The 17,665-nt window shown below is 56.5% G+C and overlaps 4 non-coding genes across 4 annotated transcripts; 2 read left to right on the top strand and 2 right to left on the bottom strand.

The window, feature by feature from the left end:
* Positions 1–804: 804 nt before the first annotated feature.
* On the bottom strand, positions 805–877 carry TRNAF-GAA. Its single transcript has one exon. It is a non-coding gene; the product is annotated as a tRNA-Phe (tRNA).
* A 907-nt stretch (positions 878–1,784) lies between these two features.
* Positions 1,785–1,857, top strand: TRNAR-CCU. The gene has a single exon. It is a non-coding gene; the product is annotated as a tRNA-Arg (tRNA).
* Positions 1,858–4,181: 2,324 nt separating this feature from the next.
* On the top strand, positions 4,182–4,253 carry TRNAQ-CUG. The gene has a single exon. It is a non-coding gene; the product is annotated as a tRNA-Gln (tRNA).
* Positions 4,254–17,268: 13,015 nt separating this feature from the next.
* LOC120376384 lies at positions 17,269–17,462 on the bottom strand. Its single transcript, XR_005587266.1, has one exon. It is a non-coding gene; the product is annotated as a U2 spliceosomal RNA (small nuclear RNA).
* Between the last annotated feature and the right edge of the window lie 203 nt (positions 17,463–17,665).

The following is a 17,665-nucleotide window of genomic DNA, read 5'->3' as shown; positions in this document are numbered from 1 at the left end:
CCTGCACCAGGTAGTGCTCATCATAGAAGAGTTTCCTCTGACGGTTGGGAAAACAGGACCAGCAGACCTCAGGCTGGTGCAACAATTGAAATCCCCCCCAACACCAAACACCGTGCGGTCTAGAAGAAGGGAGCCAGTTCCTTCATAGAACTTTCCTTTCATGCCTTAATTGGGGACCATACACACTAATATAGCCGTAACCAGTGCCATGGGGCACAAAGCCACCAGTAATGCCCTCCCTGGTCGGAGCTCCACCACCTTCTGTACTCGCACCGCGAATGTGAAGAACAAGACTCCAACCCCATCATTCTTCCCTGGCCTGGAGGACCAGAGAGATGGGCCCTTCCTCCAATCACCCTCTGCCCATCAAGCTACCCTAGAGTTGTTAATGTGCATTTCCTGAACACCCACCATGTCCAAGCCCAGCTGCTCCAAGACACTGAACATCAAGTGCCTCCTCCTGGGCCCGCAAATGCCTTCCACATGGCCACTTTCACACATGCCCCTTCCCTGGTACTGCCCTCCCTCAGCTGCACAGAAGAGTTTTCATCCTCTATACCTGCCTGTCACTGCCCAGCACCCCCTCTAGCACTCTCTTCCTGCCATATTGGGTCCACCTATAACTCACTTAGGAGAGACAGCTCCTGTCCCTCATTGTTAAAGGTCAGGCCAGCCAATTAGGGGCAGAAGCCCACAGTATCTTTTCCTACTGCAGAGCCCAAGCTCAGGGACTCACCTTGGGTTCAGGGACCACTGTGCTCCGAGAAAACAAGCCACCACTGTGCAAAGAGGGATGAAAGGGGCTGCCAAAGCCTGGGATTGAACCAGGGACCTTTAGAACTTCAGTCTAACGCTCTCCCAACTGAGCTACTTTGGCAGCTGTATGGTAACATTTTGGTCTGTTGCTTCTCTGCCCGAGATATTTTTGCGGCAGTTGCACACAAAAAGGACGTCATTGTGAGCGACCCATGAAGACAAGACTGGCTTTTGCCTGCCTTGCTCAGCTTGAATTCCTGCCTCACCCTGTTCCTGCCTTAGTGCCCGGGTTGACCTGGTGGTGGAAGGGGACTGGGGGCCAGTGGCGCGGGGAGAGTCTGGCCACCACTTGCCACCCACCCCCCCCATTGTCCTGGCTTCCCCCACTGGGCGTCATTTCGGGAGGGAAGTGGGGCTTCTGCCTCCCCTCCCTGATTTTCACACTGCAGAGGAGTGCGAACAGGAAAACGAACGGCTAGCTCCACACCCCCACCGGAGGAACCCGACGCCCTTAGCTGCTTCCCCTGCTCCCCCCCAGCTATGCTACTGAGTGGAAGTGTCCTGTGCCCATCACACAGAGCTCGATTAATCAAAGCCCTCTTCTGCCAGCACCGGGCCTCCTGCTTCTTACACTGGGCCTGCAAGCGAGGGTGTGGCTGGCACAGCACCAAGAGTCTAACCTGTGAGGCAGGAGGCGGCTGACGCCCACAGCCTCCTGGGGAGCTCCCAGAAGTTATTAAGGGACAGAGACTCCTCAATGCCCTTAGTAACAAGGGTTTGGGGTTCACCGAGGCCAGTAACGGGTCACTATGTCGGGCCTATAACCCTGGGTGTCAGGTCACTGTGCAGCTTTGGTCTAGAGGCTCTGATCCCAACAACCAACCAGCAGCCCACAGCCTCCCCCTGGGTCTGTCCCACCTGGTTACTCCTTACAGGCCGACCTTATCCCCCTTCCAGCCCCGGATTCGCCCCCTAATCATCCTAAAGGCACTCAGAGCCACAGCCATGGAGGTGCTGAAGGAGGGAGGGCCCCAGTGGCCTAATGGAGAAGGCATTGGCTTCCTAAGCCAGAGATTGTGGGTTCAAGTCCCATCTGGGGTGGAAAAACTCCTTCCTTCTTGTATATTGCAACAAAGCCTTGGTGTTATTTTCCCCAAGGAAGCTGGGAGACGTTTGAACCCAAAGTACTGGAACTTTGGAGCAATCCCCCAGAAACAGCATCTTCCACTTGACAAATGCTTTCTAGACCCATCAGTAGCAAACACTTAATACTAGTGTTTGTCTGAGAATAGAAGGAAGGGGAGTGTTTACTCCGACACCTCAGTGAGTGAAACAGACAGAAAGAGCAAGGCTGTCCTGAAAGAGAATGGATCTGTCTGGAGACAAAGCAGAACCTGAGAATGAGCAACAGTGTGAAAAGAAGAACTTCAAATGTGTGTTAGGTGTTAGATAGGTTGGTCTGACAAATTTCAAGAAAATACCAATGCTCGTAGACTGATGCGGACACTGGCTGCTTCTGATCTTTCACTGAGAATTCATTGAGAAATATTTTCCTTAACTTTGTTATGGAATATTAGGTGGGCTATGAAGGCACCATTCCTCCTGCTTTCGCCCTTCGAGACAACACGGCTACATGGCATGCGGCCAGTGCTCACCTTCCAGTCAACTGCTAGAGAAGACAACACAGACAGGGATGGCAGCAGGGCAGACTGGAGCTCCGCGGAGATGGTGGGACCAGGTCTCATCAATGGGGAGGTGGCCACCCCAGCATGCACAAGGCTGAGCCAGTAAGTGCGGCGTGTGCTCCACGGTGCCCCTACTCCCTGCATGTGGTGGTGGAGGGCAGTTACTGAGTTCGGTCGGTTTGGGAAATTTAGGGCTTGGCTACACTTGCAGAGGTAGAGCGCTGGGAGTTAAACCACAGCAGGGAAACCGCTGCCGTGTGTTCACACTGACAGCTGCAAGCGCACTGGAGTGGCCACATTAGCAGCTCTGGCAATGCCACAGAGAGCAGTGCAGTGTGTTAGCTATCCCAGTGTGCAAGTGGCTGCAACGTGCTTTTCAAATGGGGGACGGGGGTGGAGTGTGACAGGGAGTGTGTTGTGTGTACGTGGGGGGAGTGACAGTGTGTTTGGGGGGCTGAGAGTGTGTCAGCATGCTGTTTTGTGTGTTCGGACAGCAGCAGACCCCCACCTTCCCTCATACACACTCACAACAGCAGCAGCATTCCACACTAATGGTTGCTTTGTCCCAGACCAGATAAGCAGCCGGCTGTCAGAAACGGAGCTTTGAAAGGGGATATCCGCATGCCTGCAGCCGATTTCAAAACAGTGACCAGAGTGGGCACTTGACTTCAGGGGATTATGGGACATTTCCTGAGGCCAAACACAGTGCAGTGATGCAACACGTCATCCACACTGATGCCCGGGTATTTCAGCAGGGCTCAGCAAGCTTTATGCTTCTCATGGAGGTGGATTACCAGGAGCGCTCCAGCTGCAGAGCCCAGGTGCTCCATGTGCCTTGCGAGTGTGGACACCTCAGGAGTTAGGGCGCCCGGGGCTGCTTTAATGGGCTCTAACTTGCAAGTGTAGCCAAGCCCTTAGACTATGTCACTTGTGTGACTTACTTGTGCTATTGTAATAAATACAATAGACGTGCAATGGTCAGAAATTGCAGCAGCAGAGAAGTATATTAAAGGGAAACCCTAAGGAAATTAAGAGTTTAAATTATCCTCCACATGTCCCGTGTCCCACTAAAATGAATCCAACCCACAGGTCACGTGGGCAGAAGTATCGGTGTCAGGATGCTACATTGTTAGCACAGTAAATGAAACTGCAAAATAAATGATGTTTAAATGACCTCACTCTATTTTTTACAATCCTGTGTTAAGAGGTAATAGATACAGATGTGCACCAGGCACGGTTGTTTGGAGGATGAAGCCTTTATGCTTCCATCCCCCACCACTGTCAAGTTTTAGCCAATTAGGACAAGTCAGCAAATAAGAACAACCTCAGGTCTCAGTAACTGCTGCAGGTAGCAAAGTCCTACAGGGAGCAGTTTCTGGCACTACACCTGTGCAGCTCTGCTCCCTGGCTCTTCTCGGGCTCCTGCTCTCTCCTTAGCTCCGCCCCACTCTGGCCCAGGCAGTTCCAGCTCCCACGGAGGATGGGACCCCCTGGCCTGGTGACTCCCTCATTACACTGCCTGGCCTGTCAGTGCGGCTAACTTGGAGCTTTGGCCTCTCCCCATTGCCCCTGGGGACTGTCAGTCTCAGGGTCCTGATTTCCCATTGGCCCTTCCCCCTTCTATTGGTGCTGGGAACTAGCCAACCAAACCCCCCACTAAGTTTTAGTAAGGGGCCAACAGTCCCTTACATGAGCCAGCCCTGTGAGGGTCACCACTGTGCAGAGAAAGCAGCCCAAGCTGGTCCCATGGTGTAACGGGCAGCACTCAGGACTCTGAATCCTGCAATCTGAGTTCAAATCTCAGTGGGACCTTGTGTTGGCTTGTGGTAAAGCCCTGGAGCTCACAGTGCTCAACTTCCCTGTCTCCAGCTGTGCAAGAGCCAATCTTTCTCCTCCTGCTGGGTGACTTGCCCACAGGAGCCAGGTCTTGGGTTGTGAATGGCCAAAATTGGTTGGGACTCTAGAACTTGTTACCCTGGTTCCCGATTCCTGTGGTTTGACCAGGTGGTTGGGATTCTTGCTGCCTCACATGCAGCCACGTTACCTCTTGTCCACCTGGCACTTGAAGGAAGGAGGGCCAGGGCCAGACTTCATAGTCAGGGCTAGGCAGGAGGGAGGCTGGAGCCCAGCACCTCTCCTCCTCTGGGCACCTAGAGCAGAGGCGGCTGGTGCTGACAGCTCCAAGGGAAGGCTTAAAAGCCACAGAGCAACCGAGGGCAGGGCAAGAGGAGGGGAGAACCATGCCTATGCGTGGCCAGCAGACAGCCACAAAGACACCGGCCAGCCTGCTCCCTGCCATGCCGAACCCCCACTGAAGACCTGCTTAATCCACTTGCTGATCAGGAGGAAAACCTGTCAAAATCTGTGTGCAAGGAGAACTCACTTGGCTCGGAAGGGAGTGAGGAAAAAGAGCAAGTGAAAAAAATAACTTGTGAGAGAGAGAGCAAAAAGAACATGAAAGGCAGAGAAAGAAATAAAGGGAGAGAAAAAATATTAGAAAAAGAAGGAAAGAAAGGAAGAGCGTGAAAGGCAGAGGGGAAAAAAGAAAGCAGGAACATACAAGCTAGAGAAGGAAAGAAATGAAAAAGAACCAATGAACCACAAGCGCTAGTTGAAGCTGGAATGGGAGAGTCAGAGAAAGGACAGACTGACCCGTTAAGTAAGGTTGCACCCCAGATTCTCCATGTTGGGGGAACAGGCCCCCCATTTCCATCCTGGCCCTGCTTGGGGGGACCATCCATAGGTGCCTATTGGCACCCCCATGCTCTGAGGAGGGGGCAAGCCCCCTCATACCCTCCACTTGGGACACGGGCTCTCCCCAATCCTGACCCCCTTCCCGCACGCTCCTGGGAATGGGGGGAAGGCGGGGGGAAGGCGGGTGCTGAGCAGCACCATGGGTGTCTCTCTCTGGGGACAAGGAAGAGGATATTTTTAGTACCAGAAGGAAAGAACAGGGGGCGGGGGCGTTTGTGGAGCCGGGGTGCACACCAGAGAGAGGAACTGAACACAGCCCAGCGTGAGCCCAGTACCAGTTGGAGCCGAGACGCCCGTACCTGGAGGACCATCTCCAGAACCTACCTTGATGGTGCCGTCCATCGCCGCTCCCACACGGAGCTCCCCGCCTAGACCTCCCTGGATGAGATGAGGTGGTGCATTGGCAAAGGGGGCTGTTTGAGCGGGGCTCTGTCTCTATGTGTGTGTGTGTGTGTATAATTTTGGGAAGTGACATCACAAACTGCTGGGGCTGGTTTCCTGTTGGTGTGAGCTTTTTTTTTTTTTCCTCTCATCTTCTTGTTTTAGGGCTAGGGCTGGGTGGCTTCCTGCGCTGCCGTTGACGAGGGCAGCGGCACAAGGGGCTCAGGGTGGAGAATTGGGGAGGGGGAAGGGTGCACGGGAGGTCACAAGGATAAGAATCACATTTAGCCCTTGCACGGCAATGGTGGTGCACTCACGCACTACCACACCTTTTAGTATCACGACTATTTATCTGTAAAACAGCAGCACCTACAGAGACCGGCGCAGAATCAAGGCCCTGTTGGGCCAGGCGCTGCCCAGATACAGCAAGAGACAGGCCATGCCCCAGAGAGTTTACAGGCTCCATACCCAAAAAGTGGGAGGAGAAACAGACCCAGTGTCACACAGCAGCACTGAGAATAAAACCCAGGACTCCTGGCTCCTCCTGCTCTAACCACTAGACCGCACTCTGCTCCCAGAGTTGGGGACAGAACCCAGGAGCCCTGACTCCCCAAAAGGGCGGGAGTGGGGTCTAGTAGTTAGAGGAAAGGATGATAGATGTCAGGACTCCTGGGTTCCAGTCCCAGCGCTTGGGTTAGAGTGGAGTCTCATATGTTAGCACAGGTGGGGCTGGGAGCCAGGACTCCTGGGTTCTTCCCATCCCCCCCAAACCATCTTGCACAGCAGGAGGGGGCTGGGCAGGAAGCAGTGATGGGGTGAAAACTACCAAGAAATGCAAACCCTTGAAGGAGCCTGTGCCAGACGATCCAGCACGAGGGGGGTGAGGACATGTGGTTGGGGGGAGGAAAAGCCTTGGGCTGCACTGGGGGAGTGCAGAGCAGGGGTGACACCCCAAAAACCTGCAGCAAAGGGATGGACAGATGGGGTGGGTGGATAGAAGAGGCAGCGAGACTAAAATCTAAAAGGGGAGTGTGGGGTCTGGTGGTCAGAGCGGGGGTGGGGGGTTGGTGGTCAGAATTCCTGGGTTCTATCTCCAGCCCTGGGAGGGGAGTGGGGTCCAGTGGTTAGCGTGTGTGTTGGGGGGGAGCCAGGACTCCTGGGTTCTCTCCCTGGCTCTGACTCTCTCTTGTGCAATCCCTCGGCAGTTACCCAACTCGCCAGCGTGTGGGAGCGAGGGGCTGGGGACGGGTTGTGACACGGCCCAGAGTCCCGTACTGCCCCTTTGTTACCCAACCCGGGGCAGGGTGGGGGATGGCCTGGGAGCCCCGCTAAGAAAGGCGTTTCCGGTGGTTTTGTGTGTGGTCACACTGCCCCCTGCTGGATAGACCCCCTCTAGGTCAGAACCAGTCTCAGCCCGGGTCAGACCCTGGAAGCCCAGCCCCCTCTGTCACCACGGCCATGTCTATTGGTCTCCTGGAAAGGTCCATTCTCATGGGTAGCTGTCCAGTGGCAGTGAGTTCCACAGGCCTCGGCACAGGCTGTGTGGGGCAGGAGGTCCTTGTGTTGGGAGCATTGGGAGTGAACTGTGTGCATTTGTGTCTCTGAGCACAATTGTGAATATTCTGGTGTGTGTGTGATTGTGAGTGTGGCTGGGGGTGTGATTGTTTCTCTCTTTGGGGGTTGGGATAGCATGCCCCTCTGGGTGTGTTGTGTGTGAGTGTTCTTGGGATTGTGTGAGTCCCTTTGTGCATCAATGTGTGTGTGTGTGTGTCACTTGTTGCAGGATACAAAAGCCTGCAAAGCCAACACACACACACACTCACACAGAGCAGGGCTCAGCCCCACCAGCAGGGGGCAGCAGGGACACACACGTCTCTCCTGGGCCAGCTTGGACAATTTCCCATCACGACCCGGCACAGTGCTGGTGCCCCCACACGGGGGTGGGCAGTGACCGGGCGGGCAGGGGGCAGATGTGCTGGATTCAGAAGGAAGCACTTTGGGAAAATCAGTCAAGGCCCTTAGCGGAGCTGGGACACTGACCCAGTGACCCCTGCACCACCCTGGGAGGGGAGTGGGGTCGAGTGGTCAGAGCAGGGATGGGGTTGGGCACCCGGACCCCTGGGTTCTATCCCTGGCTCTGGGAGTGGAGGGGGTCTAGAGCAGGGGGAGTGGGAGCCAGGACTCCTGGGTTCCATAGGGGAGACTTTTTCCTGGCCTTCCCTCCCTAGAGATCCCAGCCCAGCCCCGTAGTGGAGAGTGTGTGGGAGCGGGGGAAGTTGCTCTCCCACTTCAGAAACATGATTCAACCCCCGCCCCCATTGGCTGTGACATCATGAAACCTTCCCCTCCCCCCACCAGAAAGTAGAAGCCCCGCCCCCCCAGAAAAGGGGGGGGCCCTAATCGCACCCACATCACACCCACTCATAGTTGCAAAGAAACCTCACAGCCACCCTGCCCCCTGCTAGGACCGGATCTGCTGCTCCCACTGCTTTCCTTATCACCAGGAGTTGCTCCCCGCCAAGCACCACACCCCAGTCACACGCCTTTGGTCACTATGTAGCTCAGTAGCAATCACTGCCCCGAAGTGACTCCGGTGCAGGCACCCACAGCACGAACTCCCCACACCGGATTCTGTCCACACGCAGAGAATTCTCTCCGCCGGGCTCCTTCGGTTCCTCTCGCTGCTCTCCGTCCTGCCGCCAGACACTGCTCATCTGCATAGCCCCGCCCATGCACACGTGACCCCTTCTGTCGTTTTGGTCTCCAGTGGATGAGTTGCCTGCGGGGAGTGGGCACGTCACCGTACGTCACAGCCCCAGCACACGTCACAGCCGCCGGGCGGGGATTGTCTGTGAGCCCCGCGCTGGGGGCGGGGCTTCAGGGAGAGACCCAGCCCCATAGACAAACTGGGGCAGGGAGATATTGGGGGGAGGGATGAGGGGATGGGGGCGGAAAGGGAGAGACCCACCCCATAGACCTGTAGGGGCAGAGGATCTTGGAGTCAGGAGGAGAAGGAGATTGGCAGAGACCCAGCCTGGGGTGGAGGGAGACATGTCGGGGGGGGGTGGGGTGTGTGAAATGTTGGTCCAGGGAAACTGAGTCACTCCCAGGACATGCTGTGCAGGGGGGAGCACAGGGGCAGGGAGAGATACCCAGCCCCACAGAGCCCCAGAGGGATATTGGGGGCAGGGGAGGGGATGGAGGGAGGAGAGACCCAGCCTCATACACCCCTAGAGGCAGCAGGATATGGGGGGTAGCAGAGGGGATGGCAGAGGAGACACCCATCTCCATAGACCCCCAGAGGCAGGAAATGAGGGGAGAAGGAGGGAGGGAGGGATCCAGCCCTATAGACCTGTAGGAACCAGGAGATATTGGGGGCAGGAGGGGAGAAGGGGGGTTGGCAGAGACCCAGCCCGGGGAGCAGGGGAAATGGGCTGGTTTGGAAGGAGCTGGGGAGGAGAAGAGACACAGGGCAGGACACATGTTGGGACAGGGAAACTGACTCACTCCGAATACACGCGGAGCAGGGCAGGGCAGGGCGGAGGCAGATCATGCTGGTCCCAGGGTAATTTCGGGGGGTTCTGATTCCCCACTCAGCCGGGGGGCTCCCCTCTGGGCTGAGGAGCCCTGGGGTGGGGCGGGTGCAGGGGCTGTGTGTGTGTGTCAGGCTGGGGGAGCTGCCTGGGCAGAGGGGGAACCAGGCGCGGCTGCGTTGGGGTGACAAGCTGCAGGGGGGGGCTCTGCTGGTTGCAATGAGGGCAGCAGGCACCCCAGCCCCTCCCCCACTCGCGCCCCTCCCCTCCCAGAACTGGGGGAGAACCCAGGAGTCCTGGCTCCCAGCCCTGCCCCTCCCCCATATTTCCATATGGTTCCATCCAACAGCCCCCCCCCCCCCGAGTGGGGAGAGACGAGGCCAAGGGAAGCAGGCGGGGGTGGGGAGGCCGGGGCGAGACCCCCGGACACGCGAGTTCACGTCAGGAGCCGGAGGGGGGCGGGGCCGGGTCTCTCTGGGGGCGGGGCGGGATGAGGAGTGGAGTTGGGGGGGGAGGTGTCAGGTTGACCCAGGGACCCGCCCTCACCTGGGCTGGAGAGGACGGAGGCGCCCCGGGGCAGGCTGGGAGTTGTAGTTCCTGGCTCGTCTCAGAGCGGAAGTGACGCGCCGGTTGCTCAGACAACGCCCCCTCCCGGTGCACTCTGGGAAGCGTAGTTCTCTCTCTCTCTCACACGCGGCCTCTATTGGAGGAGGGGCCGTAACTCGTCACTTCGCCGCGCCCCTCCCCGCTCCCTGATTGGCGGAGAGAGCGCGGGACAGAGACAGTGGGACCCGCCCGGGCGCTGCTGGGGGTCCCGGAGCGGGGGATGGGGACGCGGCTCGGGGGCAGCCGGCGGGGGCGGGGCGGGGCGGCGAGTGGCGGCTCCGCACGGGGGGGCCGGGGGCTCCGCCCCCCAGGTCCAGGCGCCCTCAGCCCCCCCCCCTCCGCGCCCGCGGGAGGGCCCCGTCCGGCCCCCCAGGGTCTCCCCGTCTGTTGTGACCTCTCGCCAGCCCCTCCCCATCTGTGGGGATCCTCAGGCCCGGCGTCCCATCCCCATCCTGTCCGCTCTGCCCGGCCTTTCCTTTGCCCCCTCCTACCCCAGCCCCTAATTTCCTCCCGCCCATTTACCCATGGCTGGGCCCCACTTCCCATCCCCACTGCCCCAGCCCATCCCCAGGGTGTGAGGTTCCTCAGCTCCAATCTCTGCTGCCCCCCAACCTGCCGGGTTCCCCTTTTCAGCCACTGTGGGGTCCTCCAGCCCGCCCCCACCCATCCACTCTGGGCTCTAAATCCCACATTCCCACAATGCACCTTGGTAACCCCACCCTCCTCTGTCCCTAATCCCCCTAGTCCCTTCCCTGGGGTCCCCCTGGACACCCCAACCCACAGTCCGGCCCCCACATACACCCCAGTCACTCATCACACGCTGAGCTAGTCCTTCAGGGGCCCCCACAGCCCCCCAAACTCCTCCATCCATGAGCCCCGGGGGCCTGTGGCTGGGAAGTGGGGGAAGCTCCCACTTTGGCTGGGCTGGGTGGGGGTGTTAATCTTTTCCTGGCTTGTGTGTGCTGAGCCTTTTGCTCCCTCGGGGTGGGGGGTGGTTTTGGCCGAAGGTGACGTGGTTTGGTAGCCCTGTGGATGCTGCGTGGTGTCTGGAATGGGGCGTGTGTGTTCCCATCATGCCCCTTCCCCTCTGCCTGCAGAGCTGAGCACAGACAGGTCTGAGGAGCAGAGCAGGAGCTCTGGGAAGGAGAAGAGCAATATGAAGATGGAGTCTAAGACGAGGCCAGGTGACTTCTGTGGAGGGAGACATGCTGGACAGCGCCAAGGATTGGGGAGAAACCAGGTGTGAGCCCCGGGCTCAGATTTCTGATTGTAGCTGTGATGGCAGAATGGGAGGAGGGTTGAAGCCGGAGCCCTGGGGTGCGGGAGTAGCGAGAAGAGGAGCCTCGCCACCATTGCTTTTTCATTTGTGTTGTGTTTCATACCAAGGGAAAAGAAGTCGCGGGGACGGAGTCCAGCTCTGAGGTGAGATGGAAAGTGAGCAAGAGCAGTGACAGGGTGAATCCTGTTGATGCCAGGCAAGACCTGCCCAGCTGGGATGAGAGTAGCTGTCTCTGTCGGTGAGAGAAGTATCTGGTTTGGGGAGGGCTCTGGTCACAGCCCCCCTGGTTCCAGGCAGGGATGTCCCGTTACCTGGGTGTGGGTTTCTGGACTAGCTGTGGCTTCAAGGGAGATGATGTTGCCATTTGCGGGGGCTAATCATCTCTCTGGCCAGGAGTGGTGTGTGCTCCCTAGCAGAAAGTTGGATCCATGAGGGTGACTCCCTGTTCTGAGTTTCTTTCTTTCTCCAAGGTTTCTCTCTCTGTGTTGGCGAACTTACACTCAAACTCTCTCTCTCCTTTCATGGACACCTGTCATGTTCAGTTGCCTGCATCCTCTTCCTCTGCTCCTCCTCCCCCAGTCTCCTATGGGCTCAGCTGGGTCTATCTGCCCACGGGCAAGGTCTCTGCCATACTGGGAAGGATGTGTCCTGCCTGCCAGGATAAGGGGGTTGCTCCTCCCACCCCCTAACTTCGGGGAGACCTCATTGCTGTCACCGGGTCACAGCGTGAGTGGCCGGTCATGTCTTTGGGGCTGTGGGGTCTGAGACCGAGAGGAGTGGGCTCGCAGTCATGGCTTTGGGCACAGGATTAGAGATGCCCAGAACCCCCCTTATCACCCGCTAGCTCCATTACTGCATCACCCAAAAGCCTCGCTCAGGGTCCACTATGCCTCCTTGTGCTGGGCACTGCAGGGACAATCAGAGGGACAGCAGGATGCATGAGGAAATAGATGAGTGTGTGAGGCAGATGGGTGAAGGGGGGTGTGTGGCATACATGGGGGATGGATGGGAGGTTGAGGGTTGGACGGACAGCGGGACAGATGGAGAGCTGCAGGGACGGATGGTGACATCACAGGCTGGACTTGTGATGGGTTCAGCTAATGGCTACTGGCCCTGTCATCTCCTGCCCCCATCTGCCCGTCTGACTCTGCCCCTGTCTCTCGCAGGCAGCACTCAGCAGAGTCTGGCCCTGTCGTTACACTGGTGCCTACATCCAGTGCACACCTGTGTGTTATGTGCTCCTGGAGAGCTCAGGCAGGGACAAGCATGCGGCTCACGGCTGCTGAACCAGCTACTCCAAAACTGCCACAGATCTCCCCCTCCTTGGGCAGCAAGACCCTGGCCGGGGGGTTCCCTGTCCCTCCTCGCTGCCAACGCAGCCTGCTCAGCACAGAGACCAAGGTCACCTGCCTCCGCCCAGCCTCTAGCTGGAGCTGCTCCAGCCCTGAATTGCTGGTATCCAGCTTGGCCGGAGTTGGTGCGATGTCCTAGCAGAGTCCGTTCCTTCTCCCCTGTAGATGACGATTTTCCCCACTGCAGTTAGTGGCTCTTTCTCTGCTTCCCCATAGCCCCTCCCCACTGATAGTGATCCCTGCTGGCCAGGCACGGGAGTGTCCTGTAGGTGCCTTCTTGTAGGAGCAGTGACTCCTGGTGGCGAGGGGCAGCAATGCCTGGCATGTATCCCCCCTAGCATTGCTGCAGCGACCCCTGGTGGCCACTGAGGGCAGTTGCCTGTGTGACCCCACCACTGCCATTGCGCCTGTGAGCGCTGGTGGGTAGGTGAGGCAGGGCCCTGTATGTATATCAGCCATTGGGGCAGTGCCCTCTGCGTATCCCACTCTCATCTCGGTGACTCGTGTTGCCCAGGTGGGGCAGCCCCCTGTGTGTATTTACTCCCCCCCACAACCCCTGCATTGGGCCAGTGACCACTGGTAGCCAGAGGAGTCAGTGCCTGAGGTGTGTTCTTCACCTCCCCCAAGGTGGCAGGGTGCCTGGGTGGCCGTGTCAGGCAGTGCCCTGGGTGTCTTCCAACCCCTTTGTGGCAGTGAGCCCTGCTCCTGGTGTGTGTCACTCCCCCACTAGGGATGTGCACTGGTGGCCCAGTGGGGCAGTGCCCTGTGTGTAGCCCCCTCCCTCCCCCCTGCAGGGTGACCAGATAGAAAGTGTGAAGAATCGGGACGGGGTGGAGGGTAATAGGCACCTACATAAGAAAAAGCCCCGAATATCGGGACTGTCCCTATAAAATCAGGACATCTGGTCACCCTTTCCCTTCTACCCCTGTGCCAGGCATGGCAGGCACTGATCCCTGGCATCCCCGTGGGGCAATACCCTCTGTATATCCCCCTATTGGGGCAGTGACCCCTGCTAGTCAGGTGGGGCAGTGCCCTGTGTGTTTGTCCCCCCCTATTTAGGTAGTGACCCCTGGTGGCTAAGTGAGGCAGTGGCCTTTGATTTCCTCTTTTCTCCCCAGCCCCCTCTCTCTCTGGGGTAGGGCACCCAGTTGGGGCACTACCCAATGTGTATCTCTACTAATTGGAGCAGTGACCTCCCTGTGGTGCCCTGGTGTGGCAGTGCCCTATTGGTATTTCCCTCCCCCTCTCTCCACACCATTGTGGTAGTGGCCAATTCAGGCAGTGGCCTGTTTATCATCCCCCCACACCACCCCCACCATTGCAGCAGTGCCCCCTGCCGGCCATGTGCAGCAGTGCCCTGCATGTATCCCCCCCAACCATTGCTGCAGTGACCCCAGGTGCTCAGTTTGAGTAGTAGCCTGTGTGTACCTCACCTCTTGGGGCAGTAACTTGTGGGGCCAGCTAAGAGAGTGCACAGTCTGTGACGTCTGGGGGCCACGGAGGGCAGTGGCCTGTATGTACCATCTCCTCTGGAGCAGTGACCACTGGTGTCTTGGTGCTAAGATGCAGCCACCTCTGGGTTACATGGTGGGGCTGTTTACAGGACAATGGAGACAGGCCCCCCCGTTCCAGGAAGTAGGGGAATGTCTGGTGTTCAGGGCAGAGCGTTCCACCTTCTATTGAACTGTGATGCTCTGAGCACCTTTCCCCTGCATGAAGACGACCCTGTGTGGCTCCAAAGCTGGTCCAGTAACAGGTATCACCTCACCTGCCTTGTCTCCTGGTATTCTGGCCAGTGTCCAACTTCCCCTTCGCCGTTGGTCCTCAAACCTCCTCCAAGCAACCCCGCCCCCAGTCCCTTAAGATGCCAAACCTCCCCTGGAGCCCAACCCTGGCGGGGGCACCCCACCTGAAAACCCTACGGCACCATGGGAGTGGTAGTGTCCACTGCCTCCATCTCCCACCAGCCAGGACGGGCCCCACAGCACCATGGGAGTGGTAGTGTCCACTGCCTCCATCTCCCACCAGCCAGGACGGGCCCCACAGCACCATGGGAGTGGTAGTGTCCACTGCCTCCATCTCCCACCAGCCAGGACGGGCCCCACAGCACCATGGGAGTGGTAGTGTCTCCTGCTTCCATTTCCTGACAGCCGCTGCCAGGCAGGGCCCAGACTTCCCATTTCTGGTGCGAGTCCGGAAGCAGATGCTGCCATGAGGCGATGCTGGGAAGGGTGATGCTGGTGTCAGGAGAAAGCAGGAGGAGTAGGTGTGGTCTGTGCTACTGTCCCCCTAATCCCTGCGCCCCCCCCCTGGCACCCCACCCTGCACCCCCCCGGGGGCCCCCCGGCGCGGCACCCCCACCCCTGTGCCCCCTCCAGGTCCCCGCCCCCCGACACCCCTAACCCCTGCCTCCTCCCGCACCCGTAATCCCTGCACTGTCCCCTTCCCCCTAATCCCTGCACCCCCTCCTGTGCCCACTTGGGGAAACTGACCTGGATGCACAGAGTAGCTGGCATTGCTGCTCGCTCCCCCCGCCGCCCCTGAACACTGCTCCTCCACACATTGTTAGGGGACTGTGAGAGTTGGAGCAAGGAGCAACATCGGGCTCCTGCATCCAGGTCACCTTCTCCTCTGGGCTGCTGCGCTCTGTCCTCCCCTTATGCAGCCCAGGTGGGGAAGGTGACCTGGATGCAGGGAGCCCTGATGTCCCTCCTTGCTCCCCTCTCACAGCAATTCCCTGGTGTCACCCACCCCTAAGGCTTGCCCTGGCTATGGGCTTCAGAGGGAGTGACCAGACCGGGCGGCCATGGAGAGCTCCAGCCCCTGTTCTCCCCTCCCAGCTTCTAGCAATCAGAGGCCAGGGACATGCTTCCATGCTGATGACAGGTACTGCTCAATAACGATCCAAAGTACATTCATATTCCTCATCTGAGTCAGCCACCAACCGAAGATTGATTTTCCTGTCTAGTGGTTCAGGTTCTGTAGTGTCTGCATCAGAGTGTTGCTCTTTGAGGACTTCTGACAACATGTTTCACACCTCGTCCCTCTTGGATTTTGGAAGGCTCTTCAGATTCTTAAACCTTGGCTCGAGCGCTGTAGCTATCTCTAGAAATCTCCCGTTATACCTTCTTTGTGTTTTTTGTTAAATTTGCAGTGAAAGTGTTCTTAAAGTGAACATGTGCTGGGTCATCACCCAAGACTGCCATAAAACGAAATATATGGCAGAATGCGGATAGAACCATGGAGCAGGAGACATACAGTTCTTCATCAAGGTCTTCAGTCACAAATTAATGCATTATTTTTTTAACGAGCGTTTTCAGCATGGAGCATGTCCTCTGGAATGGTGGTTGAAGTATGAAGGCATATGGATGTTAGCATATCTGGCACATTAATACCTTGCAATGCTGGCTGCAAAAGTGCCACGAGAGAGCCTGTTCTCACTTTTAGGTGATGTATACAAGACACGGGCAGCATTATCTCCAGTAAATGTAAACAAACCTGTTTGTCTCAGCAATTGGCTGAACAAGAAGTAGGACTGACTGGACTTGAAGTTTTACATTGTTTTCTTTTTGAGTGCACTTATGCAACAACAAAAAATCTACCTATGCAAGTTGCACTTTAATGCTAAAGAGATTGCACTACAGCACTTTATATTTTACAGTGTAAATATTTGTAATAAAACTATATATAGTGAGCACTGTACACTTCATATTCTGTGTTGTAATTGAAATCAATCTAATTGAAAATGTAGAAAATCAAAAAATATAATAAATTTAAATTGATATTCTATTGTTTAATGGTGTGATTAAAACTGAGATTAATCATGATATTTTTAAAGTTAATTGTGTAAGTTAACTGCGATTAATTGACAGCCCTACATTTGAATTTTTCTGTCCCATGCAGGACAAGCTGGAATATCCGTGTGCAGGGAAAGAGCCTGGGGGGAATTGTGCTGGGAAATTATTTCCTGTTCTGACATGTCCCCAGTTGCCCTTTTTGCCCTAACAGGCTGCAGCGCAACATCCATGTTTTGCTCCAGCTCATTCCGTCCTCCCAGGGGCCGGGGAAGGGAAATGGCTGCAGTGGAGCCAGTCGAGGAGGGATGATCAGGAGTTGCTGGCGGTTCCCTTGGCGGGGAGAAAGGGCAGTAAATACATAGGGGGTGGGAACTTCCAGGGAGGTTGGTCTGGGTGGGAGAGGGCAGGAAATCCCCAGGGTGGGGGATAGGGTGTGACAAACCTGCTGGGATTTGTTTACTGTGAGGCTCCAGCATTTCTCAAATGTGGCCACCAGGGGCTTTTATTGTGGCCACAGCCTCCCGGGCTGTAATTGAGGGGGATTCGGGGGCAGCAAAGCAGCGGCTCTTCCCCCGGGCTGCCTGCAGGGGCTGGGCCCTACCCCCTTCCAGAGTCATAAACACTGCAGGAGCCGGCAACCAGTGGGAGTTCCCCTCCTCCCCACGTGCGGTGGGGCTCAGGCTTCAGGCTTCTGCTCTGGGATGGTGGGCGACAGGCTCAGTCAAGATACATGGAACGTAGGCTGGGTGGGGAGAAGTCTGTGTAACTCATCCAGTTATTGATACACATGTGACCTCAAATATTACCAATCTGTGTCCCCCCCGCCCCCCACCAACCATCTCCCAAACAGACCCTCAGTCCAGAAAGCATTCATCCCTCATATTGTTAAAAAGATTCAAAGGAAACAGAAGAATCCCAGCTTTTAAAACAATTCTCTAGCAATACAAAGAAACTCACATCTATAAACTCAGAAAACACTCCCAAGAAATTTTAACAATATGTTGTTATGAAAAATCCAAAGTGATAAAGAGACCTGATTTTTCAACTACTTTAAAAAAATCTTCTCAAATCAGCATCTTTAAAGTGAAACTTTTTCTGCTTTTTAACCATACAATTCTCCCTAGAAAGAGAGGCACTGGTCCTGGAAACACTGCAATACCAGGTCAATGCATGGGTGGACAGAGCAAGCTCCTATTCCATCCCTTTGTTTCAAAAATCAATTTAATATACAGTCCTCAAATAAAGGACCTATCAGATATTAAACTGATAAGAACAGACACTGCGCTTTTGATCTTAGTTCCAAGGAGCGGAGAAGCAATGCTGAAAGTCTCAAATGCTAGGCAGCCACTCTTCCCCCACTGCTTTCTACTTCAGCACGAGGAGCTCCCAGACACGCACCAAACACCATTCACGACACTTGATAACTAGGTAACTCGAAGTGATGATCTCTTCCCCGAAATGACTCCACTGGAAGAATTCAAAGCAAGAGCCCTTAACACACAATTCTGTTCAAAGACAGAGA

This window comes from Mauremys reevesii, linkage group 12, assembly GCF_016161935.1.
Source record: "Mauremys reevesii isolate NIE-2019 linkage group 12, ASM1616193v1, whole genome shotgun sequence".
In the NCBI taxonomy this organism is placed as follows: Eukaryota; Metazoa; Chordata; order Testudines; family Geoemydidae; genus Mauremys; species Mauremys reevesii.
Note: the sequence above shows the minus strand (reverse complement) of the source record. Positions and strands in the feature narration are given on the sequence as shown.